The 21,434-nt window shown below is 38.2% G+C and overlaps 1 pseudogene; it reads left to right on the top strand.

The window, feature by feature from the left end:
• Positions 1–3,448: 3,448 nt before the first annotated feature.
• LOC148114240 (E3 SUMO-protein ligase KIAA1586 pseudogene) lies at positions 3,449–20,328 on the top strand (annotated as a pseudogene).
• The last annotated feature ends 1,106 nt before the right edge of the window (positions 20,329–21,434 follow it).

The following is a 21,434-nucleotide window of genomic DNA, read 5'->3' as shown; positions in this document are numbered from 1 at the left end:
ATTCCATCCAAATCTTCGCTCCTGCACAATTCTTATTCCGGATGCCCCGGCTTCATGGTAGTCGCAATGGCTGCTGCCATCCCGTCGTTGGATCGAAGAGTTTTCTCTGGCTTTCCAAGGAACTTGCCTGTTCTTCTTTAGCCATCCAAGATGCCTCTCCTTCTTCACTGTTCCTACAGGATGGTTCTGGTCCAAAGACACACACACACAACCCCGACAGTGGTTCGTCTGGCTGAGTTTTCACCAGGCTCATTAGAGCCTGGTATTTTCCCAGCCAGTCTCACCATGATGCTTCCGGTCAAGAATTTTTCTGGAGCATAGTCAACAGGATGAACAAGCTACTAATGAGAAGCAAGAAAATAATATTGAGAACAAAGACACTGATGAAAAATTAAATGATTACATTGGGAATAGCAATGAAAAAGAGAGAGTGAATAATAGTTTCAATGATTACACTGAGATTAACAGTGCTAAAAATAGAGAGGTCAGAAAGAAGCAGAGAGGAAAAAAGGGGAATAGATCAGCTGAGAATAGAGGGCAATCTAGGCGAGAAATTTTTTTTAATGATTACATTGGGATTAACAATGGGGAAACAAGGAAGGTAAAAGAAGAAAAGGGGAATAGAACAGAAGAGAATAAAAGAGAGGATAACTATAAAAGGAAGAAAAGGGGAAAAAGAAAATTGGTGGTATATTAGATGGATCAGGAGAAAATGGTTAAAGAATTAATGGACAGGAGGAAGGGTAATATGAAATATATGTAAAGTAATAATTGTATTAACAATATTATTAGGATTAATATTGGTGACTATATTATTTGAATAACAGGAGATTTGGTAAATGAAATGGAAATGAATAAAATTAAAAATATTGGAATTTTAAAAATTGAATTTAAATGACAATATATCTGATTTGATATAAAATGATTTATTTAAGGGGAAATTATTGGGATTGTAAAAATTGAATTATATAAAATTAATTATAAAAACAAAGGTGAAGGATTGTATTGTTTCTGATGGTTGATGTATTTAAGGTATTAAAATATTGAAATTTAGGACTTCCGGTGGTATGGTCTCAGCAGAGTGGGGAAAGGTGAATGGTGTCTGTTCCCAGACCCCGAATACTTCACGTTTTGGGGACCTTTCAGGGCACAAAGAGCCTGGAGGGCTTTGTGAACTAGAGGCAAAGTCCAGAGTGCAGTGAAGTGAAAGGTGATCACTTGTTGCAAAGGACACCCCTGTCAAACCAACGTGAAAGTGTCTGCCATCGTGCTATGGCAGACCTGAGGCCGCAATGATCCAGAGAGTACAGGGAGGAGAAGATTTTTATAGCAGACTGTGACATTTGAAGCGGCTGATTATCCTGAAAACCGCAAGGCTGACGATTGCTTGGAAAAGTGAGTCCTGTTTGCCTGGTTAAAAGGGATCTCCAGCCAGGGAGCAGGCAGTGACTCGGCAGGAGGAGCAGTGATTCAGCATAATACCGCTAAAGTGGTGAAGAGGAAGAAGGACAAAAGTGTTCAAGACAGTGGTGTTGCAATGAGACAGGTGGACATTCTGGTGAGAAACTGAAGGAAAGGAGAAAGCAAAGAAGGAGAGAAATCTGGCATGCTAGTGCAACAGGAAAAGAAAGGAGAGGAAGAGAAATGGTGAGAGCAGATGAAGGCATGTCATGTCTGCAAGAGAGGCTTGAGTGGATGAGCACCCGAGCCAGAAAGTGGAGAAAGAACTCACCGCTTCAATAGAACTTTTAAACAGAGGGACAAGAAGAACCTGAGGCTGAATAAAAGTGGAGAAAGACAATAATAACTTAATAGACTATAGAAAATATATAATAATATAATCGAGGCATTAAAGATTTAGGAGGAGTAAAGAGAACTATATCCAGAAGAAGATACAAGGATTCACACTCTTTTAGAATTAAATGCCTGAACTTTGCACATATTTATTATTATTTATCACCCTCTATTGACTAATTCTAAGCTAACTAAGAAGACTCAAAGGATTAAATATACCTATATATTTTATACATAAATACTAGTGGTAATGTAAGTACTTATGAATCAGTAACATTTATAAAATACACATTTCATAGAGAGCTAAAGTATAATATATTTATATCTCTTTCTAGCCACTTATAAATTTAGATATATTTACATGTTTATAACTTGGCATTTAAAATTAATTCTATAGATATACTGAATTGATTACACATTGATAATTGTAACTACATTTTTTTGTACAAATTGATAATTTATAGAATTAACTTTAGATATATACTAACTATTTAATTATTGATACTCACTCTTATACCTATATAGACCTGCTTATTGATTTATTTTAAAGCTCTTGTTGGTATATTTTGATTAATTTACATATATTATTGATATTGATACTTAAATTGAATAATCTGTTAAGGTTGATTAAGAATAGAGATAGTTTTCATTAGTGGAATTGATTATTTAACACCTAATATCATAAGGAGGGTAAAAGGAGGGGGGGGAATAAAAATAAAAATAAAAGTCAGATAGTAAATGGTTGATGACAGCATGGAAAAACATCTATAGAATATTGGGAGAACAAAGTAGGGTATTGAAAGAGATGACCAGTCTTACAACAATGACTTTAAAGGCAGGGAAAAAAACTACATCAAATCCAATGATAACTATGGCTTCCCCATTAAATCAATGATCGACAGAGGGGTTATCAAAGATGGAAAAAACTAACACAACCCCAAACATGCAAACAATGTAAGCCACTCTGACATTGATCCAGGAGACAATGGTAAAGATGCAAAAAACAATGTCTAGCAATCACGGAGAAATGAATTTGATATCCAGAAATTGGATAATAAAATGAACTCAATTCAGGAAGCAATTTAGAAGAATGAACAAAGAATAAAAATAGTGAAGCCAAAACAGAACAAACTGAAAAAAAAAAATAGACCTGGTAGATCAGAAAATGATGGCAATAAATAAAGACCTCAAAGATTCCTTAATCCAATTAGAAATGGACCAGGCATCGTTCTACTTAAGATTTCAAAATGTGATAGAGGCAAAGGATGAAGATTTAATTCAGTTAATGGCAGGCATTATAGCAGCATCTCTCCAAAGGGATAAGCAAGAAATTATGAACAAATTAGATGAAGTGTATTGAATACAAACAAATTATGCTAGACATCACAAATTGCCCAGAGAGGTCCATATTAGATTTGCCCGAAAGAAAATCCGAGATATAGTTTATAATATCACCCGAGAGGAACCAATGAGCTGCAAGGAGAAGGAAATTATTACATTGAAGCAAATTCCTAGAAGGGCTCAAGAACAACATAAGGACTATCGTTTCTTGACCTTACAATTGAACAAACGAAACATCTTGTTTAGGTAGATACTCCCGGAAGGAAATCTTGTTTCATGGCAAGGCAAGAAGGTTAAAATTGATAGCTTAGTGATGGCACAGAACTTTTTTGACGGACTGATGGGAAATGAAGAGGATCAGAGTAGTAAGGAGGAGATGGACACCGTAAGTCAAGAAAAGGAACCAATACAACATCAGGAAGCCAAAGGAGGAGTCCGGGAAGAGAGAAGCAAAGAAGGAAAAGAAAACCAAGAAATAAGAGGAATTAAAACAAGAACCCAAAGAGTTACAAAGGCCAACAGATACTAATATCTGGTAGACAGACAATAGAATGGAAGATTTTAAATTAATATCAATAAAGGTTAAACGCAGTGGCAAAAAGGAGACAAATATTTACAAAGCTAATTAAACAAAAAACAGACATAGTTTTTTGGAGGTACACATCCAAAAAGGAGGTACACATCCAAAAGCAACATGAAAAATATTTAGAGTACAATAAGTTAGGGAAACTTTATACAGCATTGGCAGAGAAGAAGAAGAAAGGGGTGGTGATATATATTAAGGAAGGAATAAAGGCTAATCAAATTTATGCAGACCCAAAAAGAAGAATCCTAATGATGGAAATAAAAAGAGGACATACACTAATCTTGTTGGTAGTTATTTACATGCCTAATAAAACCCAGGGGGAGTTTTATAAGAAATTGCATGAAAAGATAATTGTGACAGGCCACAGGAATATATGTATTGTGGGTGATTATAATGGGATAGTCGATACCAAAAAAGATTATATTTGTGATAAAAATAACAAGAAAAAGAGAAATATATTACCAAAACCCTTTTTTAGAATGATAGATGAACTAAATTTGATAGATAAGTGGAGGACCCTATATCCAAAAGAAAATAAATATTCATTTTATTCCAGCCCCCATGCATCCTGGTCTAGAATTGATATGATGTGGATAAATAAGGAATTAGGTATAGAAATAGAAAAGATTGAAATCTCCCCAAACAAGTGGGCAGATCATAACCTCCTTGAGATAATATGGAGAGGCCAAAGGGGAAAAAATCAAAAGATGGACGCTAAACCCCCAAATCTTAAAGGAAAAGGAATACATTGAAAGGATAACGAAGGAATTGACATTATTTTTTAAAGAAAATAAAAAACAACATACCTCAGTAACAAATTTATGGGACACTATGAAAGCTTATATAAGGGGGATAACAATAGTTTATATGGCAAAGAAAAATAAGGAAAAATGGAAGCAACATAACACCCTAGTGGAAGAAATTGGAAAATTGGAGAATCAACTCCAAACAAAACCAGGAGATGAACTTGTTAAAGAAACTTTGACCCTTGTTAGACATAAATTTAACATATTAGAGCAAGTGGAGATCGCAAGAAATTTAAAATTTTCTAAACAATTCTTTTTTGAACACACTAATAAGACTGGAAGGTGGCTCGTTTACAAACTGAAGAAGGAGAAAGAAGGATGGATTATCCAACAATTATATGATGAGATGGGGACCCCACAAATAATGAAGAAGAGAAAAAGAAAATTGTACAAAATTATTATGTGAATATTTATAAACAAAAGGAAATAGCAAAGGATAAAATAGATAATTATTTGTTGGAAGAAGGGATTACACCACTAGAGGAGGAAAAAAGGATAATGCTAAATAGAGAAATAATGCCAGAAGAATTGAGAGGGGCAATCCTAAGACTTAAGGACTGGATGGCCTCCCAGGGGAAGTCTACAAAAAAATGAGTGAGATCATAGAACCAGTATTATTGGAAATATGTAATGAAGCACTATACGAAGCAAAATTACCGGAATCGTGGAGGGAGGCATACATCACCTTAATCTCGAAAGAAGGTACAGATAAAAATCAAATCCAAAATTACAGACCAATATCCCTCTTAAATGCAGATTACAAAATATTCATGAATATAATAGCAGAAAGGCTGAAAAGAGTATTGAATGAGACTATACACTCTGATCAAAATGGCTTCCTTCCAAACAGACAAATAAGAGATAACACAAGAATAATAGTAGACATACTGGTATATTATGAAGCCCACCCAGAGAAACAAGTGGCTCTTGTTTTTCTGGATGCCCAAAAGGTTTTTGATAATTTAAACTGGCAATTCATGATTAGGCAAATTAGACACATGAAACTGGGAGATAAATTTGAAAATATGATAGCGGCAATATATACGACGCAGAACACAAGGGTAATAGTAAATGGGAACACCACCAACATATTTCAGATAACCAAGAGATGGGATGCCCACTGTCACCACTTCTCTTTATTTTAACGTTAGAAATTTTACTAAATAGAATCAGAGCAAACTGAGAAATAAAGGGAACGAAAATTAAAAGAGAAGAGTACAAACCACAGGCCTTTGTGGATGACATGGTATTCATTGTTGAGGAACCTCTGGAATCCAGTCTATTCTAATACGAGAAATAGAAAAATATGGAGAAATATCTGGACTTAAAATTAACAAGGGGAAAACCAAAATGATAGTTAAAAATTTAACAACAAATCAGAAAAAATAATTATAAAAGGAAATGAATTTACAAATTGTAAAAAAAATTAAATACTTAGGGATATGGTTAACGGTGAGATGTACGTCCCTAAAGGAGGATAATTACTTGGTATTAATCCAACAAATAAAGAAGGATTTGGAAAAATGGGGGATGCTACAACTATCGCTTTTAGGTAGGATAGTGACTTTCAAGATGAATATCCTACCCAAATTATTATACTTATTTCAAACAATTCCCATATCATTAGATAAGAAGTTTTTCGGCAAACTTAACAAAATTACTACAAAATTTGTTTGGTCAGAGAAGAAGGCAAAGAATCTGGAAGCAGCACAGCGTTACTGGCTGGGAAAATGCCGGGCTCCAACGAGCTCGGCAAAATCCAGCCAGACGAACTATCTTTGGACCGAAGTTGTCCTGTAGGGACAGTGAAGAAAGAGAGGCAGGATGGAAAGTGAAAGTGAGAATGACAAGCGTGCCATAGAAGAACCCGAATAAAGAATTAAAAGTGATTGACAAATGGAAATGTAAATTTGGAACTTGGATTCAATTTGGATTGGATTATAAATTGATTGGTGGTATATAAAGGTGAAAGAAGATGTGAAAATTGGCTTTTTTCTCTTTTATGACTCGGTAAACACGGATGTGGATTACAAATAAAATGGCGATTTGTTAATTAGTTGAGTGGAACTGTGGATTATAGAGAGACATTTGCAGGAGAAGGAAGAGCATGACATGGAATTGTTTACTTTAAGAAAACCTTTGAAGCAATGAGGGGGGAAAAATAAAACCTTGAACTTTTAAAAAGATAACTGGTGAGAACTAAGGAGGATATGTTTTGCCTACAAGAGGATAGACTTTGATGATTATAAAAGAGGAACCTTAATGCAATTTAAAACTGGAATAATTCAACCCGGAAAGAATAAAATGGAACAGGAACTTAATGAACTGATAAAGACGATGTGTTTGGAAATAAAGGAAATGATTATAAATTTGCATGGAAAATCGAAATCTGAGGAGGGAAAGACAGAGCTAGAATGCACTGAAGATGAAAAGGAAATGACTAATGAGAAACAAGAAAGAGAGATGGATAATGAAGAAGACAAAGACACTGACTATGGAAAATTAAACAATTGTAATATTAAGTATGGACAAAAAGAAAAGAAACAAAGAAGGAAAAGAGGGTGGAACAGAAAAAATATAAAAAACTTAAATGATTACACTGAGATTTACAGTGGAAAGATAAGAAAGATGGAAAAGAGATAGAATGATCTGTCCCCGTCCACACACACACACAAACACAGCCAGCCGAGGGTTAAGGAAACACTTTGGCACACACCCAGGTCTTATCTCCAACTTGGCAGCGATATACACGCCGTCTGCCAAGTGCTTTTATTTCCACAAAACAGAAAGATAAGATACTTAGCGTACAAAAAGTCCAATCAGAATAATATTTCTCTCAGCAGTTCCGGACGAGGCTTTAGTGACTATCCAAGGTTTACTTTTTGTTCATCACAAGGATCACTGGCCACCACCCTCTATTATATAGTCTCTGAGGTGTGGTCCAGTGACTCAGTTCTAATCCTTAGCACGCCTCCTGAGCTGCTGCAATCGTTTATCACGCCTTCGGAGGCGTGCGTCCAGGAATGATGTTTCTCCTCCGCTCTCATCCGAGCCACCTGTCTCCCTGTTAATCTCCTCTCCCTCGGCCGGCACCTGAGACAGTGCCAGAGGGGAGGGGCCTGGAGAGGGAGGCCTGGTTGACTCCTCTTTCTCATGCTCGGAGCTTTCTTCCTCCGATGGGACAGGCTCAGAGGGCGGGGCCACAACATAGAAAATAATAAGAAATAAAGGACAAAATAAAAGATTTTATGATTTTATGAGGGTCACTTCCCCGCTGCCCTGAAAGAGGCGGTGGTGAGGCCTCTCCTCAAGAAGCCGTCCCTGGACCCAGCAATATTGGCTAACTATCGTCCTGTCTCCAACCTTCGCTTCATTGCGAAGGTTGTTGAGAGTGTGGTCGCGCAACAGTTTCCACAATTCCTGGAGGAAACATCCTATCTAGATCCGTTCCAGTCGGGTTTCAGGTCTGGGCACAGCACAGAAACGGCATTGGTCGCGTTGGTGGATGATCTCTGGAGGGCTCGGGACAGGGGTTATTCCTCTGTTCTGGTCCTATTAGATCTCTCAGCGGCTTTTGATACCATCGACCATGGTATCATGCTGCACCGGCTGGAAGAGTTGGGGGTGGGAGGCACTGTGTTGCGGTGGTTCTCCTCCTTTCTCTCCGACCGGTCGCAGTTTGTGTTGGCAGGGGGGCAGAGGTCGACCTCGAGGCCTCTCATTTGTGGAGTGCCGCAGGGATCGGTCCTCTCGCCCCTTCTGTTCAACATTTATGTGAAGCCGCTGGGCGAGATCATCCGTGGCTTTGGGGTGAGATACCACCAGTACGCTGATGACACCCAGCTGTACATTTCCACCCCAGGCCACCCCAACGATGCCCTTGAAGTGATGTCCCAGTGCCTGGAGGCTGTGCGGATCTGGATGGGGAGGAACAGGCTCAGGCTCAACCCTTCCAAGACTGAGTGGCTGTGGCTCCCGGCATCCCGATATAGTCAGTTGACTCCATCACTGACTATTGGGGGCGAGTCTTTGGCCCCCACTGAAAGGGCTCGCAATCTGGGAGTCCTCCTGGATAGGCAGCTGTCTTTGGAGGAACATCTGACGGCTGTTACCAGGGGGACCTTTTATCAGGTTCGCCTGATTCGCCAGTTGCGGCCCTTTCTTGATCGGGATTCCTTGTGCACAGTCACTCACGCCCTCGTCACCTCTCGCCTTGACTACTGCAACGCTCTCTACATGGGGCTCCCCTTGAAGAGCACCCGGAGGCTCCAGCTGGTCCAGAATGCAGCAGCGTGGGTAGTGATGGGAGCAACATGGCGCTCCCATGTAACACTGCTCCTGCGCGAGCTGCACTGGCTCCCGGTGGTCTTCCGGGTGCGCTTCAAGGTGTTGGTTATCACCTTTAAAGCGCTCCATGGCATAGGGCCTAGTTATCTCCGAGACCGCCTGCTGCTACCGATGACCTCCCATCGACCCGTGCGCTCCCACAGAGAGGGCCTCCTCAGGGTGCCATCAGCCAAACAATGTAGGCTGGTGGCCCCCAGGGGGAGGGCCTTCTCTGTGGGGGCTCCCACCCTCTGGAATCAGTTGCCCCCGGAGATAAGAAGAATCCAGGACCTCAATGCCTTCCGTCGTTCCCTGAAAACCCATCTTTTTCAACAAGCCGGGTTGGCCTAAGAAGAAATTTTTAAAATTTTTAAATTCTTTTAATTAGTCTGTGATTCTTAACTTTCGGGCCAAAATTTATATATATTTTTAAATGTTTTAATATTTGTATTCTATGTCTTTTATCTTGGCTGTACACCGCCCTGAGTCCTCAGGGAGAAGGGCGGTATATAAATTGGAAATTAAATTAAATTAAATTAAATTAAATTAAATTAAATTAAAATAAGCATACTGGGATTAACAATGAAAAGACACAAAAAAGGAAAGAGAAAGGAGAAGCAATGGGAAATATAGGGCAGAATAGGAGAGTGCAGAATTTTAAAATACAAAAGAAAGGAAGAAGAAGGGAAAACAAAAGGCAAAGAAGGAAAAGAGGGTGGAGGAGGAGAAAAAATATTAAAAACATAAATGATTACACTGGGATTTACAGTGGAAATATAAGAAAGCTGCTTGGAGGCCATGCGGATCTGGATGGGGAGGAACAGGCTCAGACTCAAACCCTCCAAGACTGAGTGGCTGTGGCTCCCGATGGCCCGATATAGCCAGCTGACACCATCGCTGGCTATTGGGAATGAGATCTTACCCCCCTGAGAGAGGGCTCGCAACTTGGGCGTCCTCCTGGACTCACGGCTGTCCTTGGAGGATCATATGATGGCCGTGGCCAGGGGGGCCTTTTATCAGGTTCACCTGATCTCCCAGTTGCACCCCTTTCTGGATCAGGACACCCTGCGCACAGTCACTCACGCCCTCGTCATTTCCCGGCTGGACTATTGTAATGCTCTCTACATGGGGCTCCCCTTGAGGAGCACCCGGAGGCTCCAGCTGGTCCAGAATACAGCCGCGCAAGTAATAATGGGGGCGACTCGTCACTCCCATGTAACATCCATCTTGCGCAAGCTGCATTGGCTCCCAGTGGTCTTCCGGGTGTGCTTCAAGGTGTTGGTTACCATCTTTAAAGTGCTCCATGGATTAGGACCTGGTTATCTACAGGACTGCATTCTGCCACCGATTGCCTCCCACCGACCAATACACTCCCACAGAGAGGGCCTCCTCAGGATGCCATCAGCCAAATGGTGTAGGCTGGCGACCCCCAGGGGGAGAGCCTTCTCTGTGGGAGCCCCGGCCCTATGGAATGAACTGCCCCCGGACATACGAAGGATCCCCGACCTCCGTGCCTTCCGTCGCGCTCTGAAGACCCTATTATTCCAGCAAGCTGGACTGACAGGATAAAGGTTTTTTTAAATTGGGTTTTGATAGGGGTTTTAAATGATCTAAGTTGGATGTTTTAAATTTGGCCGAATGATTGAATTATTTTAATAAGCTTTTAATTTTTGTTGTACATTGTTTTTATCATGGCTGTTCACCGCCCTGAGTCCCTCGGGAGAAGGGCAGTATACAAAAATAATAAACTAAACTAACTAAACTAAACTAAAGGGGGAAAAGGGAAGGGAAATAATGGGAAATAAAGGGCAAAGATTTTACGATTTTAAGATACAAAATATTAATAATGAAAAGATACAAAAAAGGAAAAGAAAAGTAAAAACAAAGGGAAAACTGTAATAAATATCACATGCTTAATAATATTGGAGGTTTATAGAATGATAAGTTATAATAATATGAATAAACCAGTTGGGGGAAATGTAATATTTGGAATATCTTAAACTATATATTTGAAACATAATTAAAAAGAGAAAAGAAGACAAATTAAGAATATTTTAAGAACTAATTGGATTGGGTAAAATGAGAAAGGATTAAGATGTGCTTTATAAATATATATCTGAATAAGTGGAAATATATAGTTAAGATGTTTTGAGAAATATATTTAATGATTGAAACTGAATGTAAAACTGAATGAAATTGAAATGATAAAAATGCTTTAAATGTTACACTTGCAAGAAGTAAAGCAGAAAAAATATATTGGTAAAAGTAAAAAAGATAAGAGTGGCTGTGAAAAGTAAAGTAAAGGTTTGAAGGAAAAAAGAGAATAAGATGAAATATATTGTTTATAATTAAAAAGATAAGGGATCAGGACTGCCTGAACACAACAATGGAAAACATTAAATTGAAAATGAATACAGCAATAGAGAGAGATGAAGGAATTGGAAGGGAGGAGGAAGGAGAGAGAGGGATGGAAGAGTAGGGAGGAAGGAAGGGAAGGGAAAGTAGAGTAGGAGAGAAGGTAAGACAGGGAGAAAGAGAGGAGGAGAAGGTGAAGGGAAGGGGAAGTAGAGAGAGAAAAAAGGAAAGAAGGCAAGGAGAAAACTTCTCTCTCTCTCTCTCTCTCTCTCTCTCTCTCTCTCTCTCTCTCTCTCTCTCTCTCTCTCTCTCTCTCTCTCTCTCTCTCTCCACGATAGCAGAAGTAGGGGGGGTTTGGACTCCTGGTGTGGGGATTTTACCACAAGGCAGCAACTCTGGTTTGGATAAGGGATTGGGTGAACTTAAACAAACAACAGAAGAATCTTAACACTGGAAGGACACGATCTGCAAAAGGGGTGGCATGCCTTTATGTGGGCTAGAGGGAATAGGACACACTCATATTTCTATAGACACAAAATAAGAGATGCATTGTTACAAATTGGGGAGGATATAAGGAAAAAACATTACATGAAAATCCCTGGTTGGTTATTTACCATGGAAGCAATGATCCACCCCAACACATTAGATATAAGCAAAATGCCCAGATACTCAGAAATTTTAGATAAACAGGGAAGCTTAAAAACAATCAGATACTACAGAACAGGAAATTTCTATTGATTGATGGCCATATTTACAACTGCAATCTAGATACAAGAAAGACGTGGAAGAATACAAAATTGACACAAAACCAAAACAACTAGACAAATTGTTGATAGGCCCCGAAGGAAAATTAATATCCAAAATATACAATTCTATTAGAATTTGATAGAGTAGAGGAAGTGGTGAAAGAACCAATGATTGCATGGACTAAAAACATAGGGCATAATATAGATTTAAAGGATTGGGAAAGAATTTGGAACAAAAATTACACTATAACAAAATCTGCTGCTTATAAGGAAAATCAGTACAAAATGCTTTACCGTTGGCACTTAGCCCCAGCAAGGCTGGCTAAAATATACTCAAATTTAAACCCAAAATGTTGGAAATGTAACCAATGTCAAGGTACCTTCTTTCATGCTTCTTTGATGGCTATGTCCTGAAGCGAAAAAGTACTGGACTAAGATACAAGGATGGCAACAAGGGATAATAAAATGTCAAATAGAGCTAAACCCGGAAACATTTCTCCTGAGAATACTTAAAACAAAATTTGATAGAAAGATAAGATATCTGATTCTACACATATTAACAGCGGCAAGAATTGCGTTCGCGCAATACTGGAAGGAACACAATACACCACCAGAGGGTTTGATCATTCAGAAGATATATGAATGTGCCGAAATGGATAAACTTACTCTAGAACTAAAAGAAAAAGATGATTCGGAATGTTATGCGGTTTGGGAAAAATTGTACACTTGGATAGATAATAGAAATAAAAATTGGAAATATACATAAGGCTATTGAGGATTAGATATTGAATGTATATAATGTATATATTGTATGGAATGTTGATCCAAAGTATACAAAAATGACACAGTCTGTTGATTATGTACTAGAGTTGTGTAAAGGAAAATTGTAATAAAAATTATTTCAACAAGTAAAATTTGAAATTTAAATGAAATGGAAATGACTAAAATTAAAAATATTGGGATTGTTAAAATTGAATTTAACTGACAACATAACTGATTTGAGATAATATGATTTATTTAGAAGGGGAAATTATATACAAATATAATAATAGCTGTATAAATAATTATGACAGAAGTCATATTGATGATTATAGTATTTGAATAAGATGAAGTATATTTTGTAACCCTGAAAGTGTAAAGAAATTGTATTAATACTGGGACTGTAAAAATTGAATTATAAAAAAAGGAATTATTTGAAGGGGAAAGTTGGAATGAATTTGAAATGGAAGTTAGGTTTACTTAAAAAGAGGATTATAAAAGTAAATGAGAAGAATTGTATTGTTTTGGGTAAAATGGTAAAATGATTAATGATAAAGATGATGTAAAACAAATATAATGAAATATATACTTAAAAAGGTCAAATAACGGATAAAGTAGTAAGACACTATAAAATTTGGTCCATCTTTGGGAAAAATTGACACTAAAGAAATAATTGTGAAAAATTAAATGTTTGAATGACTGTGCTTAAAGTAAAGAGTTTCAATAGACTAAAAAGTTGTGATACGCGTGACGTGTTTGTCACGCGGCCGCCAGCTACCCTACCCCATCCAGACGTGGAGGGGCCGATCGAACGCTTCTCCTGGGTCTTCTCAGCAAATTCTAATGCCACCGAGAGCAGCTCCCAAACAAATTTACTGGCCGGTCCTGATTGGATGGCACGTGACGTTGAGGCTAAGCTCTGGGTGTGGGTCAAAGTGAAGTCGTGCAGGTGTGTGTCTTGCTGTGGTCGTGGGGAGGTTGCTCCTCTGTCATGGGTGGTGCCAGTGCCAAGGACCAAACTCCTGGACGCCCTCGGGAAAGGAAGGGTCGTTGGCAGAAGCAGAGACTCGGCAAGGTGGAAGGGGCGGTGGTGGCAACTTGTTGCATGCTCTTAACACTGTTATGGTAATGTTCAGTGATGGGTTCCTCCCGGTTCGGTCCGGTTCGGCTGAGCCGGTAGCAGTGACGATATGACGTCACCGAACTGGTTCTCCTCCCGCCCGCCCTCCCACCCCCCCACCCACGTTATTCTTACCTTTTATTTGGTCCCACCCCCAATCTATTGCTGCCTCCTGAGTCCCAGCTGATGACTAGAGGGAAAAAACTGTTTAAACTCTTGCCCCGGGGCTTCAAAGGGCCGTCCTACAGCTGATCAGTGTTAAAAGCAAACAAATGAGTTGGGTCGTAAGTGCGAGGACTTGGTCGTAAGTGCAAGGACCTTCCAGAAATGACTCTGACCAGGTAGCCACGCCCAACTAGTCACATGACCTCCAAGCCACACCCACAAAATAAGCCATGCCCACAGAACCGGTAGTAAAACAATTTAGAACCCACCCCTGGTAATGTTGGCATTATATAGTTGTATATTGAGAACTGGTCATAGCTAGATTGAAGAAAAAAAGACATAACACTATTCCCTGTTTTGTCAGACACTAAAAGGCGTTTTCTACCTGTTAGAAAACTAAAAGGCGTTTTCTACCTGTTGCCCATTTTGTTACCTAAAATATTGCCAGATACGTTCTAAAGAAGCTATTTGTAAGCTCCAGAGTTTTCTGTAAAAGCAAGGTTACCATGTTACCTATTTTTCTGAACAAATATTTTTCAAGGATAAACTTGGTAGGAATACATTCCACAGACAATATGCTTTTAAAAGCATGACTGAGCTTGCGATGAATGTGTGGTTGATTTCCATTGCTTTGAATTATTCTAATTTTAGAGTATGTGGCAGTATTCTAAAAAATGATGGATCTACCCCTTTTTTTCTGCAGTTTATTTAAACTAAATCTACTGTCATCATAAGAGCTGCACTGTAGAACAGCTTCAATGCATTCCAGAACCTCTGGTTGCAGAGCTCTTCCATTGGAACAGCTGAATAGGGCAGATATACTATATGGATTAAGTTAAAAGGCGGGATGAGTTTTTTGTTACTCTGAAAAGGGACTACCAGATGACTCCTGAGTTTTGTCTACTGTTAAAAAGGACATTTTGAACAATAAGGGGACACTATTTACAAATTGTTTTTAACTTTACTCACATGAGAACTTGAAGCATTTTGCAAATCCTCACAGATACTCTATAGAGATGGTGCTTCAGGCACAAACAACACAAGAGCTTATTTTCTTTCAATACAGAATACATCATAAAAGTAAGCAAGGAAAGGTGAATATACAGGCAATCCTTGATTTACAACCAGCATTGGGACCATAATGTCTATGACTAAGCATTGTGGTTGTTAAGTTTGTTGCACCTGATTTTATGACTTATTTTGCAGAAGTTGTTAAATAAATCACCATGGTCATTAAGCAAATCTGGCTTCTCCTATTGACTTTGCTTGCCAGAGGTCTCCTGGGAAGGTTGTAAGTGGCAATCACATTACATGGGGACACTGTAAGGACAATTCATTCACATTCTTCAATGCCATCATAACTTTAAATGGTCATTAAATGAATGGTCATAAATTGAGTACTTGAATAAGGTGCATAAGAAAACTGCATGGGGCAGCCATGTAAAAATGTATCTCCCTAATGTGGACATCATAATTATCCAGATTTCATTTTGTGAAAAAACCCTTTAGATCTTCAATAATGGACTGTAATAAAAAGATAATTTTCCATTGGCCTTGGGGGAAAATATGGAAAATCGGAGATAAAAATCAGCTACAGTAAAACTGATTTTTTTTGGAGTAGGAATTAGCTTACTGCTATGATATCAGAAAATCTAATATAAAAGTCACAGAGCTGACAATAGCTACATTTCCTCTTAAACAGTTTTCCATTACTATTCTGCTGTTGCTGAGTAAGTAGTGGCTTGGTGGAACAAGGCCTTATCTGCCAGGGACAACATTTATGCTCCACCCTGCCCTTTGAGCCATTCCTGTTGCAATGACAACTATGTTCAAACTTGTGACTAGAATAGATACTATTTGGGCCAATTTTCCCTCTAGGATGAGTGTTTAAAGTTGCAGACCCCTGACCTACCCCACCCCATTGCTTCACCTTGCAGCCAGCCCTGTAGGCCTGCGCCCACCTCCCACCTGGGCAGCAACAGCCTACCTACCCTGGTTGTATCACCTTGCCCTGCAGCCGGCCCAAACGCCCACCTCGGACTGCCTCCAACTGCTCCAGCAGCAGAAAAGGTAAACACAGCCAGGTGCCCCCTTGGGGAAGCAGGGCTGGGAAGGGTGGTGGACCTGTGCCCGCCCGGGCAGGGGCAGCCTACCCTGGTTGGATTGCGTCTGCGTGCAGCTGGCCCGAACACCCGCCTCGGACTGCCTCCGACTGCTCCAGCAGCAGAAAAGGTAAACACAGCCAGGTGCCCCCTTGTGGAAGCGGGGCTGGGAAGGGTGGTGGACCTGTTTGAGGTAGAGGGAGATTTAAAATATTATTTATCTTTGCTGTTTCAGGAAGAATTTGTTCATAAGAAACAGGATGTTTGTTATGCATAATAGTTACCATTGAATTTAAAATGTGTGGGAGTTTTGCATAAAGGCTGTTGCTAGGCATGTAAACAAAGACAAAGATTTCCTTAAATTATTTCATTTAAAGTATTGAAACAGCATCTTAACTATTAAATGAAAATAACTTTAAAAATCGCCTTATTAGTACAATTGGAACTTAATTTTCTTTTTATACTGTTACATACTTTATAAACAGTAAAATACAAAGCTTAGGAAGACTGAATACTCATTTAATTAAGAATGCATTTAGATAGCTTTGGATCTCTGATTAAATATAAAAAAAGTGGAACTAATGAACTGAGAAACCAAATTTTAAATTTCAAACAAGCTTAAGAAAAAAATAAAAGTATCTACTACAGTTAGCCATATAACATATAGATACAACATAGAATGAATGAACTGCTTTAAAGGATAATTACGAATATAATGTATGAAATACCATGGAAACATTTGAACTGTGAAGCAGATCACTACAAAATGAAGAGCAAAGATCTTTGAAGGAATCATATAAAGGCAGTATTATATATTGGATAAAATTGCTCCAGAATTGATTGCACCATGCTTAATGGTGAATTCTAAGGAGCTGGAGGCTAAAACATACGATGAACAGTTGCAGGAACTGGGCTTGGCTAGTCTAGTGAAGAGAAGGACCAGGGGAGACATGATAGCAGTCCTCCAATATTTGAGGGGCTGCCACACAGAGGAGGGTGGTCAAGCTATTTTCTAAAGCACCTGAAGGACAGACAAGGAATAATGGATGGAAATCAAACGAGAGATTCAACCTAGAAATAAGGAGGAACTTTCTGACAGTGAGAGCAATCAAACAATGGAACAGAAGTTGCCTTCAGAAGTGGTGGGAGCTTTATCACTAGAAGCTTTCAAGAAGAGAATGGACTGCCATCTGCCAGAAATGGTGTAGGGTCTCCTGCTTGAGAGGGGGGTTGGACTAGATGACCTACAAAGTCCCTTCCAACTCTGTTAATCTGAATAGTGAAAAAATATTTTTATCTGAGTTGAAGGACATCAGTGACACCAGCATCTCTGCAGATGTTAAACAGCATCAGGACAAGATAGGACCCTGGGGACCCCAGTCCCTCCTTCTCTTGTAGTACACCTTGATTTGAAAGACTGCAAGACCCAGTCTCACATTAGCAAGGAACCAGAGTCTATCTAGTGATTTTCAACTTTGGCAACTTGAAAATGGGTGGGCTTCAATTCCCAGAATTTCCCAGCTAGGCATGGGGAATTCACAGCAGTTAGGCAAACACCGTGGTCAGTAACTGAACCTTGTGGTCATTAAGCAAACCCTGGTTGTTAAACAAATCCATTTTCCCCAATCGGCATTTTTAACTGGAAACCAGAAAGAAATGTTGGAAACTGGCAAAAAACAGAAAACCTCAGTCACATGACTGTGTGGGATGTTGTAACTGGTCATAAAGGTGTGTGTGAGTGTGTGCGTGGCTGTCAAAACTTCAAAAACAGGTCAAGTAGCTTTGGGGAGGTCAGTTGTAAGTTAGAACACTTATTAAGCAACTGGCCATTAAGCGAGGACCCCTTGTATTTGGTTTGCCTTAAGGGTTCAGAGCTGTATGGAATCTGGTTTCCTTTGACCCTTTGGGGGATTGCAAAAGGTCTGGATTGGGGGATCCTCTTAGAGGGAACTAGGATCTTGTCCACTATTTTTTTGGGAAAGTCGCTGTCTCATATGTACAGTTAGTCCTCAAACTTAACAACCACAATCAAGTCCAAACTGAAACTTTTTTTTTTTTTTTGCAATAGTCCCTTAACAGGATGAAAAGGCAACAGAATTTGACAGATTTTTTCAGCAAGAACCACGATCAGAACCAGTTGTATCAGATTTGGCCTTGGATGATACAGAACAGTCACCCCAACTTGGAGAAAGCAGCACATCAATTGAAATAGATAGTTCAAAAATTGAAAATAGTCTTCCTGAATGCTGGACAATGCTACAATATAAGAGTTTTAAAGAGAAATACTATGAATTGGAAGTGTCGAACAAAAAGTTAGGTTGTGTGTATTGCGCAAAACAAGACTCCATAAAAGAGAAAAGCAGTCATCTCTCCAAAGAATGGAAATATTTTCAAATTGAGGCATCAGGGAAAAACAAAGAGATAAAACAAGCCTCTCTTAGGAAAAAAATTAAGCAGCATTTTTCATCAAATGCGCACAATGTTTGTAAAGAGACCTTAAACCAATGTCAGCAGGATTCAATGACAAAAGCAATTGATAAGATGACTGAGAAGTATTTATCTACTACTTGTAGAGTGTTTAATACGGTTTACAGTCTGGCACAAAGATGTAAACCATTTTCAGATATGGAAGATGAGATATAATTGCAAATTAAAAATGGATTAGATATGGGAATAGGTTTACATTTACGTAAAACTGCAGTGAAAATAGTAGATTTCATTGCAAAAGAAATTAAAAAAAGAAATATTTGCTAAAATTATTGAAAACAATCTGAAAATATGTTTAATTATTGACGAAGCCTCAACAATTTCTTCCAAACCAGTTGTTATACTTTTCTTAAAAGTTGAGGATTCAGTTACCTCACTAACAATTTTTGTTGAGCTAGTTGAATTAGAAAAACAAGATGCAGAGACAATATGTTCTTCAGTTATGGACAGTTTAAAAAATGTTGGGTTTACCAAGAACTACTTACAAAAACATTTAATAGCATTTTGTTCTGATGGTGCCAGCGTTATGCTTGGGAGAAAATCTGGAGTGAGCATTAGAATAGCAAGAGAGTTCCCGAACATAATAATATGGCATTGTTTAAACCATCGTCTTCAACTTGTTTTAGATGACTCCATAAAGGAAATAAAGCAAGTAAATCATTTTAAAATATTTATTGATAAGATATATACTATTTTTCATTAATCCAATAAGAACCAAATTGAACTTACCAAAATATCTGAACAACTTGGAATTGAAATAATAAAGATTGGTAGAGTTTTGGGACCAAGATGGGCTGCCTGTAGTTTAAGGTCAACCCTAACTGTGTGGCGTGCTTATCCAGCGCTACATCAGTACTTTCATACAAATGAAAAATACTCAGGTATGGCTGCCCGTCTTGAAAATATATTTTTTGTGAATGATTTGGCATTGATGATTGACATTCTAAATGAAATCTCTCTTCTATCAAATGCATTGCAAGCAAGAAATATAGACATACTAAAAGCTGAAAAACTTGTAATAAGACCTGTTAAAGCGTTTGAAATGCTTAGAAAGGAAAAGGGTGTATATGAAAAAAACGTTGATATATTACTTACTTCAGAAACCTTCAAAAGTATAAAATTTGTAGAAAATCATCGATTTCTTGGACTTCCTCGGGGAAGACTTTTGGAAACCATCATCATGAATTTGGATAAAAGACTAATGGATTGTGAACATTTAAAAACAGGTAACCAATTTCAAGACAGGAACAAACTACAATTTCTCAATTTTTTGGAGCCAGATTACTGGAATATTGGTGAAATAGTAGTTCCATGGAAAGCAGCTGAAGAAGAATTGCTTGAATTTAGTGACATTTTTAATTATGAAATTAATATTAATGATTATCGGGACTTTGTAGAAAATGTTTTAAAAGATTCCAAGAACTATGCAATTCCTGACAGTATTCAAAAAGCTAAAAATATTGTCAGAACAATTGCTGTAAATTCAGCAGAAGCAGAAAGGGGTTTTTCAAAAATGAATGTCATATGTTCCGAGAAGAGAAATCGCCTGACTGTTTCCAATATAGCAAACATAATGACTGTTAATTTAATTGGCCTACCTCTAAAGGACTGGGACCCTATTCCTATAATAAAAAAATGATTACGGGTAAATCACACAGCTGATGATGCTCGAATAAAACTGAAGAAAAATGAAAGTGAGGAGGACGCCAATCAAGCAGCAATTTGGAGATACCTAACATAAGTTTTATTTTTTGTCAGATATTATTTAAAAGTTTTTCATTCGTATTGTAAAATTCTTGTGTAGTTTTGTATAATTAATTTTTATACATATTGTAAAACTTGTATGGTTTTATTCATGTTGTAAAGCGTATAGTTTTGTATAAAGTTTTTATATTGTAAAACTCGTGTAGTTGTGAATAGTTTTTATTCATATTGTAAAACTTGTGTAGTTATGTATGGTTTTATTCATATTGTAAAACTTGTGTAGTTATGTATGGTTTTATTCATATTGTAAAACTCTTGTGTAGTTTTGAATAGTTTTTATTTAATTTTAAATTTATTTATTTTATAAAACTTGTGTAGCTATGTATAGTTTTTATTCATATTGTACAACTTGTATAGTTTTGAATAAATAGTTTTTATTCATATTGTAACACTTGAATGGCTTTGAATAAATAGTTTTTATTCATATTGTAAAACTTGTATGGTTTTGTATAGTTTTTCATTCATATTGTAAAACTCGTAACAAAATCTAGTTCTGTGTACCTCTTATTCTTAAGTATTAAATACTTATAAATAAACAACCTTTTGGTATATCTTTTTAATATTTAAAACAGTAATTGGGGAAAAGAAATGATGTCGAGTTGGCCATGCCCACCCCGTCACATGGCCACCTAGCCACACCTACCCAGTCACATGGCCACCTAGCCATGCCCACCCAGTCACATGGTCACTTAGCCACGCCTGCCCAGTCATGTGGTCACTTAGCCACACCCACCCAATCACATGGTCACTTAGCCACACCCACCCAGTCACATGGTCACTTAGCCATGCCCACTTAGCCACACCCGCTTAGCCACGCCCACAGAACCTGTTGTTAAATTATTTGAATCCCACCACTGAGCAGAAGCCAATATTGGAAACAATTTTCCATTAGGAAAAAGTAGTCAGAAAGAGGATCAGATACAACTGATTAAGATAATAACCAAAACAGACATAGGAAATATTTTACATCGAGGTCAACAAACTTCTTCTCTAAAGGAACAGATCCCACATCATTTGCCTCCATAAGTGTGGTGGCAAATCTGCAGTTCAATGAGCACAGCAGCCATTGAATGTATAAGCCTG

This window comes from Pantherophis guttatus, chromosome 4 (assembly GCF_059756535.1).
Source record: "Pantherophis guttatus breed Tessera chromosome 4, ASM5975653v1, whole genome shotgun sequence".
NCBI lineage: Eukaryota > Metazoa > Chordata > Lepidosauria > Squamata > Colubridae > Pantherophis > Pantherophis guttatus.
This window is presented reverse-complemented; position numbering and strand designations above follow the sequence as displayed.